The 19,529-nt window shown below is 35.8% G+C and overlaps 1 protein-coding gene across 7 annotated transcripts in view; it reads left to right on the top strand.

The window, feature by feature from the left end:
• The window catches only part of CDH12 (cadherin 12), a 577,123-nt gene that overhangs the window by 322,654 nt on the left and 234,940 nt on the right, over positions 1-19,529 (top strand). For all 7 annotated transcript variants that reach the window (XM_071804496.1, XM_071804493.1, XM_071804491.1 and 4 more), the window contains one exon: positions 5,121-5,264. The gene's annotated coding sequence lies outside the window, so the exon portion shown is untranslated. The remainder of the gene's footprint in view (positions 1-5,120; positions 5,265-19,529) is intronic.

Raw genomic sequence — 19,529 nt, 5'->3', positions numbered from 1 at the left:
TCATTTCACTCACAGGGCTCTGTATCTTCTCTACCCATAGGTTTCCTCCTCTTGGGAAGAACAATGTTCTTTAATACCTTCCAGAACTGAATCATGGAGTATTTATTAATAGCCTGCACCAGCCTTCCCACTGTCATTATGTTTTTGGAACTGTTCCACTGTGGTATTAGGATGCTCCAAAACTTGCATGCTTCTTTATGCATTTTGTGGACCTTTACTTATATCCAAAGTTACTTGTGCCTCCTAATTACCTCCAACATTGTGGGGATGCCTCCAAGCAAATGGAGAGCACTAACATTAAACTGTCCCTGTCAACTACCCTAGCTTAATAATAATGTACGATGAAGCTCAAACTGTACATTGCATAATGTAATAAAAAGTGTCATAAAACAATACGCTGTACTACTTTTCTTATCTTTGGAAGTTTGGTAAAACGAACAACATTGATTATTATTGCTAAACTGGAAGTGAGAACAGTGATCAGATAACAGCAATAATGCTTGAGATTTGTCTGTGCCCCTAGAACTACCAGAAGGAGGAGCCTGATGAAATGAGCAGTTTTCCACTTAATATGGCTAGGACTCAGCTGTTTCCTTCCATCTGGATCACATCCTTACCTTAGTATCAAGAACCTGTTGAACAAGGCACTGAACTAAGGTGTCAAAAGTTTAAGATAACACTTTTGGTTAGATGCAAACAAGCTTCCTGTGTTGTCTGTATTCACACTGGCCAGAAAGTTAAAAAAAAAAAAAAAGTTATTGGATGGTGTTGTGGGATGGTTGGTCTTTGAAACCTTCTGTAATAATCATTGATGATAAATTGTATTTCTTTCCACTTAAATCGATGCATCTATGCTGATGTAAGCCAGAGGAGAATTTTGAGTTGAATCTGCTCAGTTTGTGCTTTTGAAATTAATGAAAATGAGAGTAAAATTTCAGTGCTAAAATGCATGGCAACTGTCAGGTACTCAGAGTTATCTAATTTGGTTGTCCCTGGCTGTCATGGGGGAAAATGATTGCCAAAATGCAGAAAATCTGATGGTTGTGAAAGTTCAAATGGTTCAAATGATTTTTATTTTCTAGAAAGCATTTTTAATGTCTTTAAGTGCTTTATTATTTATTTGTTTTTCCCTGGCCAGATGAAGGATAAAGATGGTTTTACTTGGTCTCTTCTGTAAAGTCTGTTTTTACCGCTATTCTGGAGTATTTCCATGCCTGATTTCTAGTTGCTGTTTTTCCAGCCCAAATGAAGCAGACGATATCTCTTTTTGTCAATTACTTATAAAAAAAGGAACTTACTTACCCAATTGACACTCCTAGTACATCTTATATAGTATATCTTTTTTTTGTACCATAGGATCTTTCTAACTGTAGAAAAAAAAAAAAAAACAACTGTATGTTGAAGGCATGGGTTAAGGCACAATTCACTTCTAGTTCATTGAGTTCCTGAGCATCAGCAGAGTTAGCTGATTGTATGTGTGATTTGGGCCAACAGAAAAGTTGTGACTGCCTTAGCACATAGGTGATTCTGTCACTTTTCTTGTTGTTCCTCTATGGCCTTTTATTCTGTGTTGAATTTACATTGATGCATGATGAAGCATTGTGCTGCAGTAGTTCATGTCTCTGAAGTGAAGGTTTTTATGTGATTAAGAAACTTGTATAATTTTCTGTGTTTATTTTAGCATTCACTCTATTCAAATGACTAATTTGGGAAATACAGCTCTTTTAAAAAGTGTTATTCATCTGTTAAAATACACCACAAACCAACCAAATTATTTTTTTAATGAAGCATGAGTATCTAATGACCTTTGCCAGGAAAACTACCTTGGCTTATGCAATGATACTGTAAATGTCTTTTAAATTTTACTAATAAATGGTATTAGTTGATAGAGGATTTTTTAACACGATTAGTATCTTGTCTTCCCCATGAGGTAATATTTTTGCGTCTCATTGATGAGCAGACCTGAAACAAATTTTTCTTGTGTATGCATTTTAAATCCCGTTGTGACTTTAAAATTTTCTCACACGTATATATTTAAATTCTTTGCCACAGTCATGGCTTGTGGCAGTGAATTCAAAGGTTGATCATGGATTGCATAGAAAATGATTCCTTTTCCTTCCTTTTTTTTTTTTTTTACTACTTTAATGTACTGTCCCTTTTGTATAAGAATGTATGAGCCACGAACCGTGTCTATTTTTTTTGTATATATAAGTTATTATATTATCTCCTATTGACGATACATTGCTTTTCTGATCTCCTTGCTCTGAACAACCTCTGCCTGCTTATCTAAATGACTGATAGGAAAAATGTAAAGTTATATTTAGGATTGAGAATAAGACCCAAGACAACTGAATTAGCTGCTGTTATTTAGACTGCAACAGGATTTATAAGTGATTCAAATTATTGTATCCTTTTGTTTGTTAACACTGAATTTAAAATGCTAGTTTCTTCCACAATTGTCCCATTTGTTTCTGCACAAAATGTTGTAACTTCAAATTTGACCCATTCATTATTCAGTCCTTTTTCTGGACCTGCTGTTTTATTTTTCAGACCTGTACTTGCAGTGAGAAACAATTAAAATAATTCAGTCATATACTATGAACTTCTGTACAAATGCTGAATTTTAAACCTTTAGAAGCCAATCAGAACATTAAGGGAGAAAGATTACAATTTATATTAGAAGAGTGGAATTTTTAGTGTAAAACTACTGAAAGAGATTTGAAAAGGGGATAGCAACATGAAAAGTATTCCTGACATGGAGATCTCAGAGGTTATGGAAGAGTAGTTTAAGAGAAGTATTGAATATTCCAGGAGTGCTGGGAGTTCGGACTCAAATAAACAAAACAGAAAGAAATGTGAAATTGGAAGCTTTCAGGAATAGTGAAGAAATTGTCTTAATATGGTCTTTTTTCATATTTGATTTCTTTCACTGTATTCGAAATCATAAATAATACACTGTGTGTCTGTGGATTACCCGTTTCACGAGGGATGCCATGTCAAAACAGATAAGGTAGTGAATGTTGGAATGACTTGCTGCCTATTCTGCAGTACAAAGTTATGGTAAGGAAAGAACTTTTTCAGTGAGGGCTCTAGCAGAAAGTCATCTTGGTCTCAACACATGAAACTCATTTAGTCAAGCTCAAGAATGTGTTTATTTTTCATTTTAATGCATGTAAAAACCTTCTTATTTGATTAATTATTATTTTGTTATCATTAGTCCCAGGTGAAATGGGAATCCTTTGGTGACAGACATTCAGTAAATCATACTAAAAGATAACCCATGTTTTACAAATTTGCTGTCTGAAAATGAAATATTGCCAAAGATAATTTTATTAATCAGATTTTTCACATGGAGGAGCATTTACTGATACAAAGAGAGAGGCGATTCCAGAGGAGAATCATGAAAATTATATAGCTACTACTGTCAGGGTAGAAAAGTTGGTCTCTTCCTACTGACTGTATGATGGGAACATGGGGCACTTATCTTACATGTGTTGCTTGTTCCTCAGGCATTATAGTTAGGCTGACCCAAGTTATGATGACAAATCATTGTTCTCTTTGTCTTGCTAAATAAATGGGTTATTCAAACTTTCCTGGTTAGTTCTGAGTGACCTAAGTCACATGATACTGTTTTCTCTGTAATAATATTTCTGATGTTAATGCCTTCAGAAAGTAAATACGTAGTCCATTTCCTCTGCCATTTGTGTAACAACTTGAAAATTACTTTCTTGACTGCTTATCCTACTAAACTACAATTGTATTGTTTTATCTCAGATACACATTAAAATAGACCCCAACTAAATGCAATTAAAAATTCCAGTATATGTTTATTATTATCTTCATTTCTGCATTTATGGAACCTTATGATAACTACATATGAACTAACATTGTTACTATAGGTTCCAAATATTTTTCTTTAGTTGCTATCAAAATAAAATTTCATCCATTTTATATTGGTGCATCAGACCACCATTAGTAAACATGTTATTCTGTGAACTCTCTTAATCACAAATTGGTACTTCCATGGATAAATCTGAATGGGAAATTGGCTAGTGCCATAATTGTTGACCAAGAAGCAGGAAAATAGCAGATGAGGAGAGTGATAAAACTTGCCATACTTTGGCTAAACTTGTTAAAATCTACATTCTCTAATACCCTGGAATCAGAAAAAAAGTAACAAATCAACCTCATTCTTCTTTAACTCTTCCCCCCCCCCATCTAAATCTAATCCATCATCTTTTATAGATTTATTTGTATCAGCATAAATGAAAGGCAAATTAGGTCCTTTAAGTGCATTCTTTGTTGTTTTTATTTTCCCTCTACTGGAAGTGTAGGGGAGAACTTGTATTGTTATGCTTGGCTACTGATTTTATCTCTGTGTTGAAGAATCCTTTCTGTACTGATTTGGCATTCTTTCTCTACATTTTGTTTAAACTGCCACATAGACTTGTTAAATATTTCAAGTCTGTTTGGGTTCTGTTGTTCTTTTCTTTTTCTTTCCATGGTGATTGATCGCCGTCTTGGGGCTAACATGAGCCCACCATGCTAATTTCACTTATTCTGCCCATTAACTGCTGCTGTCTCCAGAGTCAGAGACAGATGTATGAACTCACTTTATCTCTCAGCTTACAAAACATCTTATACAGTGAGCGTTGTATTACGAAACAGCTACAACAGCCTCTAATTACTCAGGTCTATGCTGTGTTGAATGCTGGTGCACCTTGAGAAACAGCATGCAAAAGCACATTTGTTTAAGTCCTCAGATGGTTAACATTGTGCATAACCTCCTCACAAATTACAGCCTCAGCTGCAGCACATCCATTAGTCTGGAAGAATGAAGATTCCCAAGCGGCCCTGGTGCCTTTCCCAATTCCCCTGCGACCCACCAATCCTCTCAGTGCTTCCTCTGCATGTAGGGAGTGTTCAGAGCTAATCAGGTCAATGATCATCTCACAGCTCAGGGGACATGACAGGAGCCTATCACAGCAGTTACACGATCTTCCAGACCTGAGCACGCTTGCTGAGAATCTCATGTTCAGAAACATTGCTTTGGTGCTTCTTCTCTCACTCCCCAGGAGCCTCTGAGGATTTCAGCTTATCTTTCTCTCTCTCTTCTTTAGACAGTGAAGAGTTCAACATCAACGCAAAAAAGGCAGAGCAGTATGCAGCTACCCGGAGGGTGTTGATTGAAACTTAGATTACCCCCAAATCGCTGTTGATTTGACTGATGCTTCAGCTTTACCAGAGAAAAGGTTTCAATTGAGGTAAGTACTGCTTTATCTGGCTGACTGCATCATGCCGAATTTCTGCATTGAAAGTTGGAACGGAGTGAGCTGCCAGCCTGCACTGCAGCAAGGGAGCCCGCGCCCTCCCTCCGGGGAGGGCAGGGGGCAGGTGTCCCAGCCTGGAACTCCTCTCTGGAGGGATTCAGGATTTAAGCAGCTTCTTCTGGATGGCTGCAGTTACTTCTGATTCGGTGATTTTCTGAAGCTTCGGGAAAAAAAAAAAAAAAAAAAAAAACACACCAAAAAAAAATACAACACAAACGTGCAGGGGTGTGAGAAAGGGGGAGGAAAGGCAAGCGCACTTTCCTCCCTTGTGCTTAGATTTATTTGGGGAAGCACAGCAGCTGGAAAACTAAAGTAGATTGTGATAAAACTTCATTCTGAACAAGGAGTGTCGTTCTACGCAAGCAGGAACTTGCAGACGCAAGGCTTCAAAGTCCCATGGTGTTTAAACGAGACAGGGATTTTTGAAATGTGAGTCAAGAATATGCATGCAGCTTTCCAGGTTACCGTCAGACTGAGGGCTGTGACTGGCATGTGTAATGTTATATTTGGAAGCTGGTGTGGTTATGATAGTTGCTTTTGCAGGATTAGCAGTTGTGTGGGTCATAAGGGTGAGTGGGGGTGTGAGTTCAATACAAGGGGTCAGAAAATGAAATTCGTAGTTGTGGGGACAGGTGGGTGAGGATATGGAGGGGGTAAGTAGTGTTTGATTATAGAGAGGATGCATTTTTCAGCGGCTGATAGAATATGTGGCATATCAAAAGAAATAGACTGATTATTGAAGATGTTTATTTTGAAAAAAAAAAGTTAAAGCAGATGAGAAAGGCTGTCTTGAAAGTTTAAATGATTAATAAGAAAAAATCAGAGACATGCAGCCTGGATTTAGTTAGGTGACCCGGTGGATACCTGTGTCGTATCCACCCCGAAATGTCTAAAGTTAACTGAATTTGATAATATCAGTCAACTCCACAATTAATAGCTATACTGTCGGGGGATGTAATTGAGCTACTAAACAGCCCAAACTTTCAATACTGTAAGGGACCAAATTAAGATGTGTTGTATTAAACATGTCTGTGTTCTTTCTGTTGTCCACAAAAATTAACACGCCGGGTTTAAAAGTCATAATAGGGAAAAAAGTTCAATGGAATGTTGATTGATTTTGAATCTTGCTGTCTTAAACAGATGCCCAAGTTCTAGACAGTTTATAAAAGTGTGAGTTAATTGCACTGTTTTTTTTCAGCCAATGCTGTTTACTGTCAATTAATGTCTGTATCGTTGGTTATCACCCAATGTTGGTAATACAATTCATGGCACTATATCTTGCAATAAGAGCTCAGTTACTCAATATGGAGAGACATTTTTTTTCATCCAAAAATTCCTCTCAAACCGCTACCCTATTCTATTCATACCCTCTACTCCCTGCCTCTCCCTTGAAAAACAAACAAACAAACAAACAAACAACCACCACCACCAAAAAACACATCAGACAAACAAAAAAATTTTGATTACCTACAGTTTGTTACTTAATCCATTAGCTTTTTCAGTGAGAAATACCAAGTTCCGTTTCTCACAAAAGCAGAAACATATGGGAAAGTGACCTCAGATTTTGAGGGAATGTACTAAGAATACTGACAGTTTTAATTGTCTATCAGTATATTCTCCTTTCTGAAAGTAATATTTTTTTATAATGATGACTCAACATATCCACTGTTTTCTTGGAAAGGAAGTTGATTTTGGAAGTAGTTACAGGCACTGATCATCATTTTGTTGTAGCATATGTCTTACTTCTTTTTCATGTTCCATTAATATGACATATACTGAGTTTTGTGCTTCTTGCATCCTGAGATGCAAGTCTTGACCAGGGTAGAAATATTTGAATGCACAAATCAGCTTCCATTGTACACTTTTTTACCTTCATGAATAATCAATGGTTTCTCAGCATAATTAGTGTTCAAAAACATACAACAGAATATTCATTTTAAAAAATGGAAAGGCAACTTAATGCACTTCATGGAAAGATTTCTAGTGTAAACAATTCCTAAGCAGTCACAGACATCCACGTTACAAATAGCTGGAACTTCTGTTTCAATATTTCACAAGGACTGACTACAAACATTGTTTGACATGGTGGCTCTGTTCCCCTTTTGTCTCACAAAGCTGGTGCTGTAAGTAAAAAATAAATAAATCACGCTTTCATGGCAGTGTCTCTGTGAGTTTCCAAATAAGTCTTACAAACACACTTACATATCTATTATTTTTTTACAAGACCAGATGTTCTATCTGCTTCTGAGTGGAGAGCTCTTACTTTCCGGCATGCTAGTCTCAGAGATTGTATGAGATGACAGATCACCAAACACAGGGAAATGCTGTTTTTCCTCATGTTTTGATAAAAATAGACAATGATTCTATAATTATTTCCTGATCTTTTCCATTGGTGTATTATGGGTTTGTTCACAGATAGCGAAGGTCCAAAAGTGACCTCAGCAGCATGGGTAATATCATTCCTCATTAAACAAATAATTTGAGGCGTCTGATTCACTGAAGGTTTTCAGACTTGGTAAATGTAGGAACACAGATTACACAGGAAGGCAGTGGAAGACATGTCAGTATAGCCTAGTTCCCTCTCTTGAGCCCTTTTTTTCACTCTAAATCCTTATGAGATACTGTTAAATATATAGTTGTATGCAGAGTTCTGCTTTATTTCAGATATTTCAAGTTCTTTGAGTAAGGTTACTATTACTTTTTTTTTTTTTTTTTTTTTTTGCCTCAAGCTACATCTCATTACTGACAGAAGAGTATGATCGCTGTCTGACCTAACTTCATTTAAAATTAGTGTTTGATGCCAATACTTTAATGTTATAGGGACTTTTTAAGGAAATTTATTAAATTGAGATTTGGAAGGGCATAAAGCAAAGGGAGCTCTCTGAAACTGACATAAAACCAACCACAGAGCAGCAAGGAGGAGTTCTGCTAAGACAGTGATAGTCATATATGAAAAAATAAAACAACTGTTAATGACCACAGTTAATAATGCAGATAATGTAATGTAAACAGATACGTCATTTCAAGAGGATAGGGTGAAAATGAGATAGAATAAGTTTCAGGCACTAATGAGTTTCCTCAGTTTCCTTTTTCAAAGATATCTGGTAATTTGCTTTACTGTAGAGGAAGGCATTTAAAGCCCCGTGTTACTAACACCCACTGGAGAGCGAAGATCTGCTTTGCTAGCAAGACCACCATGTCCCACTACACTCTTGCTATCCTTGCTCCTTCCGTTATTTTTGTAATCTGTTTCCTGGGCACTTACTCTTGCACCTCTGGGTAGCACTTTCCTCTTCATATAGATTCTTTTTCTTCCTAATGATTTGTGTTTCTTTTTATTCCATTTCTCTTAACATTCTTCCTTTTTATTTCCTTTATTTTTCTTCATCTGCCACAAGTTAATGCTTCATCACTCTCACATCCATCTCTTCCTTCCTTTGATATTGTGAAGACATCATCTTTTTCACTTTTCACCTGTGTACATTTTACTGTTTAACTGAAACAGAAAACCCCTCTGAAAACACTCTGATAACTCTAGTAGTGACATGAATGGGACACCTGTGCTCCAACATTCTACTATCTCTTTATCCCCTTTTTCTACACTTTTGAAATAGATTGTAGATTCTTTGTGTCAGGGGCTATGTGTCAGAGTACAGTGAGTAGCCAGCACAGTGAGAACCAGTCCTGTTTCCAGCTTTGGAGTCTATGTGTGTGTCTATACTGAAGAAGTCACCTGCTCTTAACTGGTGCTCTTAACCGGTTCATAGAATAAAGCTCTGCAAGTTTTAACTCAGATACCTCAGGACGTCGTTCTGGCAAAAGCGTACCCTATAGTTAAAAAGAAACGCATATTGCATTGTATATTTTTTTATAAATACATGCAAACACATCAGTTTTCAGCATGTTGTCAGGGGTTGTTATTTTCAACCCATTGTGAAAGTTGCACCATCTGAACTTTTCAGACACATAATTAGTTGATTTAGGCATGTTAAGTTTGCTACTACGTTTTCTTGGCTTCTCTTTTTATTGTTCTTTCTGACAGATGTACCATGTTAAAGAATGAGTATCCTTCCTTTGTATTAATAGAAACTTCCACTAAGGTCCACTTAACTCATTGAAGGCGTTGGGTTTGGCATGTCTCATTGGATGCATATTTGTTGAGACAACAATTTTGTAGCACAGTTTTGAGGATTCAGTGGTGTTTTGAGAGGGAGAAAGCTTCAGTCTGCTTCCTTGATGAACATTCAAGCCTGGTAGCTTATAGGGAACAAAATATTTCATGTAGATAATTTCTACGTCAAAGTAAAATACAAACGTACATTGTTGTATTTATTACTGGACTTGGTATTTAGCAGAAGTAAAATGCTAAAGATGTTTTACAATGCTAATATTGCAATGGATCATTTGCAGAGGTTTCTTTTTCTCCTAACCAAATGGGAGTTAAGATATTGCATCATAAGACTTGATCAGATTACTTTAGGAGCAGCTGTGGTTCAGTTTCTGTAAAATGTATCACTTAAGTTTTGAGGGTAAAGAGAGTTTTCTTGTAAAGATCAGGCTCTTTGATGTACATCAGACAGTTCTCAGGCTGGAGGGGCATCTTTCTCCTGGAGATACCCAAGCTGTCCATATTTTTTAGAGCAATGACTGAACTGGTTGACATATGTACAATGTTAGCTATGTTTACTGTCCTCTGTCCCAGCAGAGTGTGATTTGGGGTCTGAGTGTTGAAGTCCATCTCTGTGCTGTTGTGCTGAATGGCCCAGAACTGTAATCTCAGCTCAGACTAGAAACCTTCATGGGGGCATTCATAGAAACATATAGGTCTGAAATTCAAAACAGGATAGCACCTAACCACCTAACTCAAAATAAAGTGCTGTCTCCTACTTAAGTTTAAAAGTTGTATGTTTAGGTACCAGAATTATGTTGTGCTTCAACTACAGTATATTCAGAACAGTCTCCAAAGCAGATGATAAACACTCAGTTAAATGCCTTGGATGAGTCGTTCTTGTTCAAAAATATATCAGATTTATTATTCTTTCCATAAATGCATTTGTTCACTGACTGCATTAATAGTATGTCCAGCACACCAAATATACTTACAAAATACACTTGTGGCTGACTTGGTTAGAGAAACGCTATTTTTTTTTTTTTTTTTCTTCCAGTGAAGGTAAATAAGGATGCAAATCTACATATTTTCCAGAAAAGAGATGAGACTTTTGACCTTTCTTGATCAACACTGTGCTCCAGCACTGTGCGCAAAATCCACCATTTTGACCTAGGTCATTTAGGGTTTATAAGCATTGGGTAGGTTCTTGGCTGTTGTTCTCTGAAGGCTGCCAGTAAGTGCTAAAAGTAATTGTAAATGCAGACACAAATGTGCTAAACACTTGTCTGTGGTGATTTATTCATTTCATAATAATTTTGGTTTGTTCAGTCTGCTCAACCACTACCCTCAGGGCGTGTTTTGCAGTAGTGATCTAAGTTCTGAGTTTCCTTACCACCACTCCCTTACGTTCTTCAGTCTCCTTGGAATCTTTATATATACAGTACAGTGTTTCTGTATATAGAATTGAAATGGTAGTTTAAGCAACTCTCCTAAACGCCTATATGAAGATCACAAAGTACATTTATTAAGAATAACCTTCTTGGCATCCTGTCCTCAGGCATACCGACTTTGTTTGTGCATGTTACACACCTCATATATCTGTTTATCTATTTAGTTCAATACATAATCTGAAAGACGGGGGGTGGCGGGGAGACTCTATCCCACGGTTCAGTTTTCCTATTTAAGAAAATACTGCAAATAAAACAATATTGTAAATTGAACAAATATACTAGATAGTACAGAGATGGTTTTCTAAGAATATTTGTAGCATGAAGAAAAGATAAAAACTAGCATTTCTTGACTAGACTTTCATTGTCTTGAACAGTTTGAGCAGAATTTTACTCAATACTTTTGCTGCAGATTTGATGATGAAACCATTCCACCAAATCTGAAGTCACTCAAATTCAGCTGCAACAAGCTTTCTGTAAAAACTCTTCAGGTTCAAGTAATATTTCAATCACTAAACTGCAGTATTAATTATACAACAAAATGAAAAACCATTTCATTTCCATTTAGGAAACTTACATCTTTCCTTGTTAACGGTCTTTTCATTTCTCACTAAAACATTAATGATCTTCGTACTTGTGTACTGTAATTTTAAATATTTAACTCGATCTCGTGAAAATGGTAGAAGGAATATAAATTCATTGCATTCACTCTCACAAAGAACACTTCTTATTCCTTTTCTGTCTAGTGTAGATCTACCTCACTGTCACTGTAAGTCTAAACAGATGTTACAGAAGTCCTGATTTACACTGATAGAAGAAAAAGAGGAAGAAGAGAAAAACTCTATGCTTTTCAATAGATATTCCCCTTTTCCTATCACTATGTAATGATCAATCCTCTCAGGATACATCTGTGTTTCATATTGTCATCTTTAAATAGCTTTTTTTAATCTGACCTCCTAGACGGTGGAACTCAGGTTTTCTGTAAAACAGGGCTTTTGGTAATTTGGCCCTTCTACCTCTGAATGGTTACTTGAAGGAGCACATATGTCAAAATAAACAAAGAAATAAAACATGTTATACCCAGCTTCTGCTTGAAAGAACACATATGTCAGAATAAATACAGACATTAAGAGGTTATGTTGAGAAAGTAAGTGCTGACCAGGAAAACACTGAAATGAACTTGCTAATTAAAATGTTTTTTGAAGGGTATCATTTATCTCTGATGGTTTTGCGATTGAATGTAAAGACTTTGATCTCATTTTTTGGTCCTCACTGCATATAAATCAATTGAAATTTTTAGGCACCATCACTTTCTTTGGCATTTGTCCTTGTGTCTCCTCATCTTCCCCCCTCCTGTCTTTTATTATTATTTGAAATGGAAATGTCCTTGTCTGCTGCATGGAACATGTAAGCAACTAAATTCAGGTCCGTCAATGGACTTCAGTCCCACTCTGAATTACCCATCAAATGTAGCAGATAGCAATTACCTGTCACTCTTTCTCACTCTGAGAGCCACAATGTATCAGTCAAGGACATATTTGAGTTCCAACAGCCAAGAACGTGAGTAATTCTAGGCTGGGTGTAGTGAAGATGCTGTGTATAGTAGAAACGAGGAGAGCCATCAGGGGAAGCATCTTAATGTTTTTAATAGATAATTTAAAAAAAAAAAAAAAAACACAACAACAACAACAGAAAACTCCACAAACAAACAAAAAAACCCAAGAACACACGAATTAGTAGATTTTTTTTTTTTTTTCCCCTGTAGAAGTGGTTTTTTTCAAGCTTGTTATTTAAACTGTGGGTTAGTTGGTTTTACATATATATATATATATTTTTTTTTTTTTACTCTGCCTGGAACTCCCTGGAGCATTAAGTTTCAACAAAGAATAGGAATATTTCGCAAGTGTTTTCTAAAGGTCACTCTTTTTTATTCAACTCACTTTTTCTGTGGTAACCATATGACTTTTCTGCCCTATTTGTGATCAATGAGCATCAATATTTTAAACAGAAAACTCACACAACTGTCTTTCTAAATGTTACTGTTACAGTTCTGTGGAAGAGCTGGAAGGTGGATGCTGAACATCCAGAATTACCGTTCACTTCTCATTGCCTGGTGGCTATACAACGCTTTCTATGATAATGCCCAGGGATGCTAGTTCAGTTAAAAATGGCAGGATATTATGTTTTACTGTTCTCTTGAATGGAAGTTCTCACAACTTTTTCTAAATATACACATATGTTCTACCTAGTCTAGGTAAGACCACATTCATGTTATTCAGATACCTTGTGGTAGATGATGATTTTAAATAAAAGCTGAGTTTTAATAAATCTAACTTGATATAATCTTACTTATTTGATAAAGTGGAATTGGTTACTGTGCAACCTACCTGTTGTTTCTATCAGTGCAGACTGAAAGAGGCAAAACACAAAAAATTTTGAATGCAAAGTTTAAGTACATCAGGCATTTCTCCTTCTACTAGCTGTTCTTTAAGTTTTCCTTTATTATAATTTCAAAGTATACTTTAGCATATACCATTCTTAGACTCTACCTTAGACTTGGTGTCTGTATGTCTTGTGCAGTAATTATTAATTAGGGGAAAAGAACTAGAGGTCTTGTCCCATCTAAAACATATAAGTGCTGAATGTTATACCTGTTGGTGTTGTATGGTTTTCCTGCCCTTCTTATTTTCAGATTTCACTCTTGAAGACTAATGGTCTGATATTACTATGTCCATAGTTAAACTAGCCATTTAGGAATCATTCTTCTAAATTTTCTGATAGGATATTTTCTCCCTCCCCAGTAAAAGTGAACAATAGTATTTGTATTGGATAATGTCTCCTTCATACCTCCTTAGCAATAATGTCTCCAAATAAAAATTGCACTTCTTGTAAATAAACACAGTTGGGTCAGATGGGTCTAGGTTTCATAGGATATATAGATACATTTTTTAAAGTATGATTCACAAGGCATAAATGTGATGTTTTAAATAGCTTGTCAAGAAAAAGAAGTGATTTTTAATGCAGATCTACCAAATATAATGTTGTTTAGTAGCATCAGTACCCCTGAAGGCAAACATTTCAAAAGGCAGAGAAAGCCATAAAACCAAGATAAATGTTGTGAGGAGGATATAAGGCAAAACATAATACAAGGAAATAAAGAAATATCTCCTGTCAAAAAAAAAAAGTATTAGTAATCAAAATTTTTTTTCTAGGCTTCAGTTTATTTGCAAGTATCTAATGAGGCATTGGGCTTTTCCAAATTAAGGGGTTTTTTTTCTGTAATTACTTTTAAACATTGTTAAATCTTTTATTTTATACAAGGAATACAAATGAAAATATTAATACCTATTTTCTTTATTACGCAAAAATGTATAGGTCAGATACTGAAGCAAAACACAGCCACAGGAAGATAAATTAATTCTAAGTAATCATTTAAAGTATGACTTTATAATTCTATATGAGAATATAAGCACATATATGTTGGAACTTGATATTCTATAATTGTAAAAATTCTCAGGCTCTCTGTGAAACTAAATGTTATTTGATAACCGTTGACAAGATATTTATAACCAGGTAATCTTATTCATCCCTCTTTGAGATAATACACAATGTCTTATGCAAGATACTGTGAAAGCAGCCCTCCTGCAGTATAACTATAACTTAGCTTTAATTTCATTAAAACAGATTTAATGTTTATGAATCACACAATGAAAATAAATTGTGAAGTCTGCTCAGTATAGTGCCTCACAGTTAAAAACAAACAAACAAACAAACAAACAAACAACCTACAGCAACAGAAGTAACTGGCAAAATCAGTTTTACAGAAAAGGCAAAAAATAATTGAAATCAGACAAACCTGGATGAAGAATTAATTTAACCTTCTCTGACTTCAACAGCAGCTGGGCCAGGGTATGGCTGTGAGGTATACTGTGTATGACTGATAGAATTAGAAAATCTAACTGAGCGTGTAGGTTTGATAAGCACTCATGGGAGCTTTGAAGTTTCATAGACTGTCTAAACAAAGCCAAAGTCTCAGAGCTATAACATCTTGATTTCTCCTGTACTGTGATGTCTGTGGCTGAAGTGTCATTCAATGTCCAGGACGTTGAGTAATGGACAAGATCCTTATTTGAGTGGTCATCAAGCCAAAGCAGCGTCATATGCTGGACAGTACAGCAGCTCTGAATACTGGAGACTAGGTGAGGATGTGATTACCAGTGTGATGCCATCAGCACTTGTGAGGCTTTGTTCTCAGAAAAATTTAAGCTTATCAGTACTGAAATGATTTTTGTTTTCTGCTGATATTCCTTTGCTGTTTAATATTTAACGTGGTTTGTCTCTTTTTCCCCCCATATTGCCCACAGAGAGGCTTCTCTTCCCAACATTTGGAAAGTACTTAATCTGCTCAACATAAAGGTCAAGAGAGGGTTTCCTCCTTTCATTCTGTCCCCCCTTAGCAGACCAAGTGTGGTGAGCTGGTATAACTGCTTTCTAGAAGTCATGTTACCCTCCACAGATTCTTATAATCATGTTCCCTTTTCTGTGCTTAAGGAAATAACAAATCACTGTCTTGACAATACCTAACTCCAACTTTTACAACAAATTGGCTTGTGATAACAAATTACTCTGATGTCAGATGTTAACCCTGGGCATTATCATAGTCATAAGCAGAAGCATTTGTAGTTTGGATTAAGGAATTGGCAGGGAAAGAGGGACTGAGGCTATATTTCTTCTTGAAAATGGAAGCAGAATATTTATTTTCACTAACAATGGCAGGCAGTAATTACAACCTTTTCTCATTCTCCTACCTCAGGGGAACTGAACTGCTGCTCTCTCAGGGGAGTCTGAACTGCTGGTGGCTGCTGCCATTTAACACTTAGTATTCTCCTTTGAACCTGTTTGTGAACCACTTCTCCTTCCTTGTTCCTGTTTCTTTGCTTTCCCTGATAAGTATGTTCTTCCTGAAATGCCTTTTAAAGCACGTTTAGATGTTTGTGCAAATAATATGGTTTAAACACCTGGAGGAAACTTGCAAATATAAATGTTTAGTGCAAAAGAGTCTACCTGCAACAAATTCCTCCTCCTCTCCGTAATTGGGTGCACTTTATTACAATTGCATATAATATGCATTTAATTTTTTTTCTTTTTTTTCTTTTTTTTTTCTCTTTCTAATGCAGAGTTGAGATTACAGCTGTTTATTTCTTAAATATGTCATATGAAACAATGTTTTTAACTTTAAGAGTGATCTCTTTGAATCAAAAATACTGGGCTTCCTGCACTTTGCCAAGAACTGTGTAGATTATCTAGAATGAAAAAGAAAAAAAAAAATTAGCTTTTATGTTCTATAAGCAGAATATACATTTTATAAATTATGTTTTTTATTAGTGTTCCTGTACAACTATAATGTTTCTTTTCTGTGGCTCTCAGTATCTCTAATGCCAAAGAATACCAATTTAACAAGTGATTATTTTTACTGGTAGATAAGAGTTCCTTGTTCTGTGCATATGTTAGTAATGCATCTGAGAAAAAAATGGCATTTCTGTGAGCATACACAGACATGAAAACCTTAATTTTGCATACTACTGGCCAATAGGTCTTAAGCACTGTTAAAAATTATTCTGTTATACCCAAAACATGAGATGTTTACATATTCATACAGTGCTTACACGCTTTAGATGGTGAAAGCAATATACCCCTCATGTTTTGAATGGTCATTTCCTAATCACAATCAATTTTGAATTGTTTGCTTCCTAGTATTTCTTCTGTTAATTATGCTTTTTCTAAAATCACACTGTCTGCTATTCCTTGCAAGTACTACAGTTGCCATTTCCCCAGGACACAGTCCTCAGAGAAGACTCTTCCTTTTCCCTTAGCTATATTCCTTTGCTTAACAGTTACTCCCCAGCACCCATCATTTTACAAGACATCAAGTCAAAGGAAGAAATCAGGATGTGTTAGATCAGCTTGTCTTAAAGATCTTTTGTATTACACTGGATCCACATATATTCACATACTGGTTTAAAAACCTTTGTTCCTTCTTATGAATGGTTTTTCTTCTTATGTGGTGGCTGTATAGGGATCCATGGGAAAAGAGAATGAAATGAAATGAAATATCTGTCCAATCATACATTCTTTAAAATCAGAGTGAAGCTGGCCCTTTAAAATGTCATTAATATTATCTGCAAAATGTGTTTTTATTCCACTGTTTAGAAGGCTGATGCATTTACAGGACTCAAGGAAATGAGAGCTATACACAATAGTCCAAAGGAAAATGTAATGGCACAGTATAAGGATTAATTGTGAAAGTAATCATGTTAGTTTTCTAATTATTCAAATCTTAATTACAACTGTGTTGGCCCAATTAGTTCAAAACATAAGGCTAATGTTAGGGTTGGGTGGATACTCAGCATCTGTGCGTAAGTAAGAGTCATCTGTTGCCAAGTGGTGGAGTGATGGAAAGTGTCAACTCGCCAGCTGTGGAGTCAACAAAGCTCTTAAAAAACAAATTTGAGCCAACACAATGATTTAGCACTCATGGGGGAGTGTAAAGCTTATTGCACATGTATACTTTAGCTAGCTGTTGTCGCCTGGTGGGACAGAAATCCAGGGCAACTATGCACATTCAAATCTTTGCCTGCTTCTTTAACAATGCCCTGCCTGACAGGGATCTGCAGTGGGGAATCTGGCAGTGACATTTCTGCTCATCGGTGCTGCAGAGGGTTGATTTTTATTTTATTTTTTTTCTTTTTCCTTGAGCAAACTAGAGAACAAAATGTTACTAGCAGTTCAGAATATGCCATGTCTTAGGGTGGTTACAGCATACTGTAAGTATTACATACAGACAAAATGATAGAAAATACTGAAATATTAAGAGGAATGACTTATTTTAAAAACATTAGCTTTTATTTCCTGAGATGGCTGTATTAAATATAATTTATACCTTTTCCATTGTTTGTTGCTATCCATTCCAGAAAGACAAGATTTTTATTATTCTGATTATTGATACCGATCTTAGTAATTTCTAGTATCACCTCCACAGATTGAGGATATTAATAGCGTTGCTAACTTTACAATGGTGTGTTTAATATTTATACATTATTAATATTTAATGGTAACATGTAAACTTTACTGAAAGATAACCAGTTGGCAGAAAGAACAAAAGAAGGTTAACATTAAAACCTAAGATGGGATTACAATGAATACACTTTTGACTGAGTTCCAAATTTTGTGGATCATTTATCAGTGACTTCATTTGCATTACTCTCAAGTTTTTATTTATTCCCATTTCACAAAGTATGGATGTAGGAGTATTTAGATTCATTGTAGTCTGATAATGTTAATTTACATGAAATGCGTACAGTACTATACTGCAGGATAATAGAAAATAAGATCAACTTTCAACATTACCTTCACAAGATTTTTCAATTACATTAAACTGAAATTAAACAGAGTTCCAAGACACTTCTAACATTCTGGATCTGGGTTTTCTTATTCGTAAATTACAAAAAGAAAGCCTTTGATGTCCTTGCTGTTTGAGCAAATAGCCCTTGGGATGGTTTGCACTTTAGTACAGAGCCTTTTACTTTAAAAAATATGTCTATGCCTATATGACCATACTTGATCTGTCCTATTAAAGCAGCACCCTGACTAGACTGATTAAACTAAACAACTTGACCCACTTCTATAAAAACATCTATACATAACACAACTAGTTCTGAGCAGTGTAATTTAGTTATGAGAAGTATAAACTTCAATGGTTGTAAACTGAGGACTTTGATGACTTGGAAAGCATCTTTTTTATAGTCAAAATGTATTTAAGTGTTTCAACATGTGCACATTTCATACTGACAAGGCAAATTCAGCGTTTTTCCAAATTATACTGTAGTCTGTGTGAGTGCAGTGATGTAATTATACAGACAGTAGAAGTACATTAGGTTTAGCTCAGATTGGCAGATAGAGTTTACTAATGATTGTGAGACTTAAGCAGAAACTCCTGGAAGACTTAAAGCTGCCACCTCCACCACTGAGTCACCAGTGTCACAAGTCTGACTAGAATATTTCTGTAAATATGAAGAGAAGGAGCATAGTGAGACCCACAGCAATTAGTTATACGTGCTTAAATGTTTTGGATTTCAGTTTCCTATTGCAGTTGTGGTTACATTTCATGTGCAGAATGTTCTTTCCTTTTAAATCATATTAACAATGTGGATAGCATGCTCATACTTTAAATAAACAACTTTCCAATTCAAGTGGGCTGCCTCAGCTGTAAGACATGAACTCAAAAGTGATAAAGCATGGCACTGCTTCAGTAAAATGGAATAAGAAATCATTTTGACAGAGCTTAGATCTTCGTCTGGGCTGTTGAATGGGTTTGGTTGCGGGATTTATTATTCTGCCTCCCCCCCCCCCACCTTTCCTTTCAAGGTCGATGTTCTTTATTTTGTGTGGAGTACATCTTACATGACCATACAGGAAGAAATGCAAGCTATCTGGGTTAATGCTTTGGGGGTCAGAATGGACTCCTGAATGCAGGGAAACCTCACCTGAGAAATGGTCCTCAGAGTCACCCCGTAAAGGTAAACAATGACTGAATGTCAGATAAGCAGACTGCATATCTTTTCTTGTTATGAAAGATTTTGAAAG

The sequence above is a fragment of the Patagioenas fasciata genome, chromosome 2 (genome assembly GCF_037038585.1).
Source record: "Patagioenas fasciata isolate bPatFas1 chromosome 2, bPatFas1.hap1, whole genome shotgun sequence".
Classification (NCBI taxonomy): Eukaryota; Metazoa; Chordata; class Aves; order Columbiformes; family Columbidae; genus Patagioenas; species Patagioenas fasciata.
The sequence above is the reverse complement of the archived record's forward strand: the minus strand, read 5'-3'. Positions and strand labels throughout refer to the sequence as shown.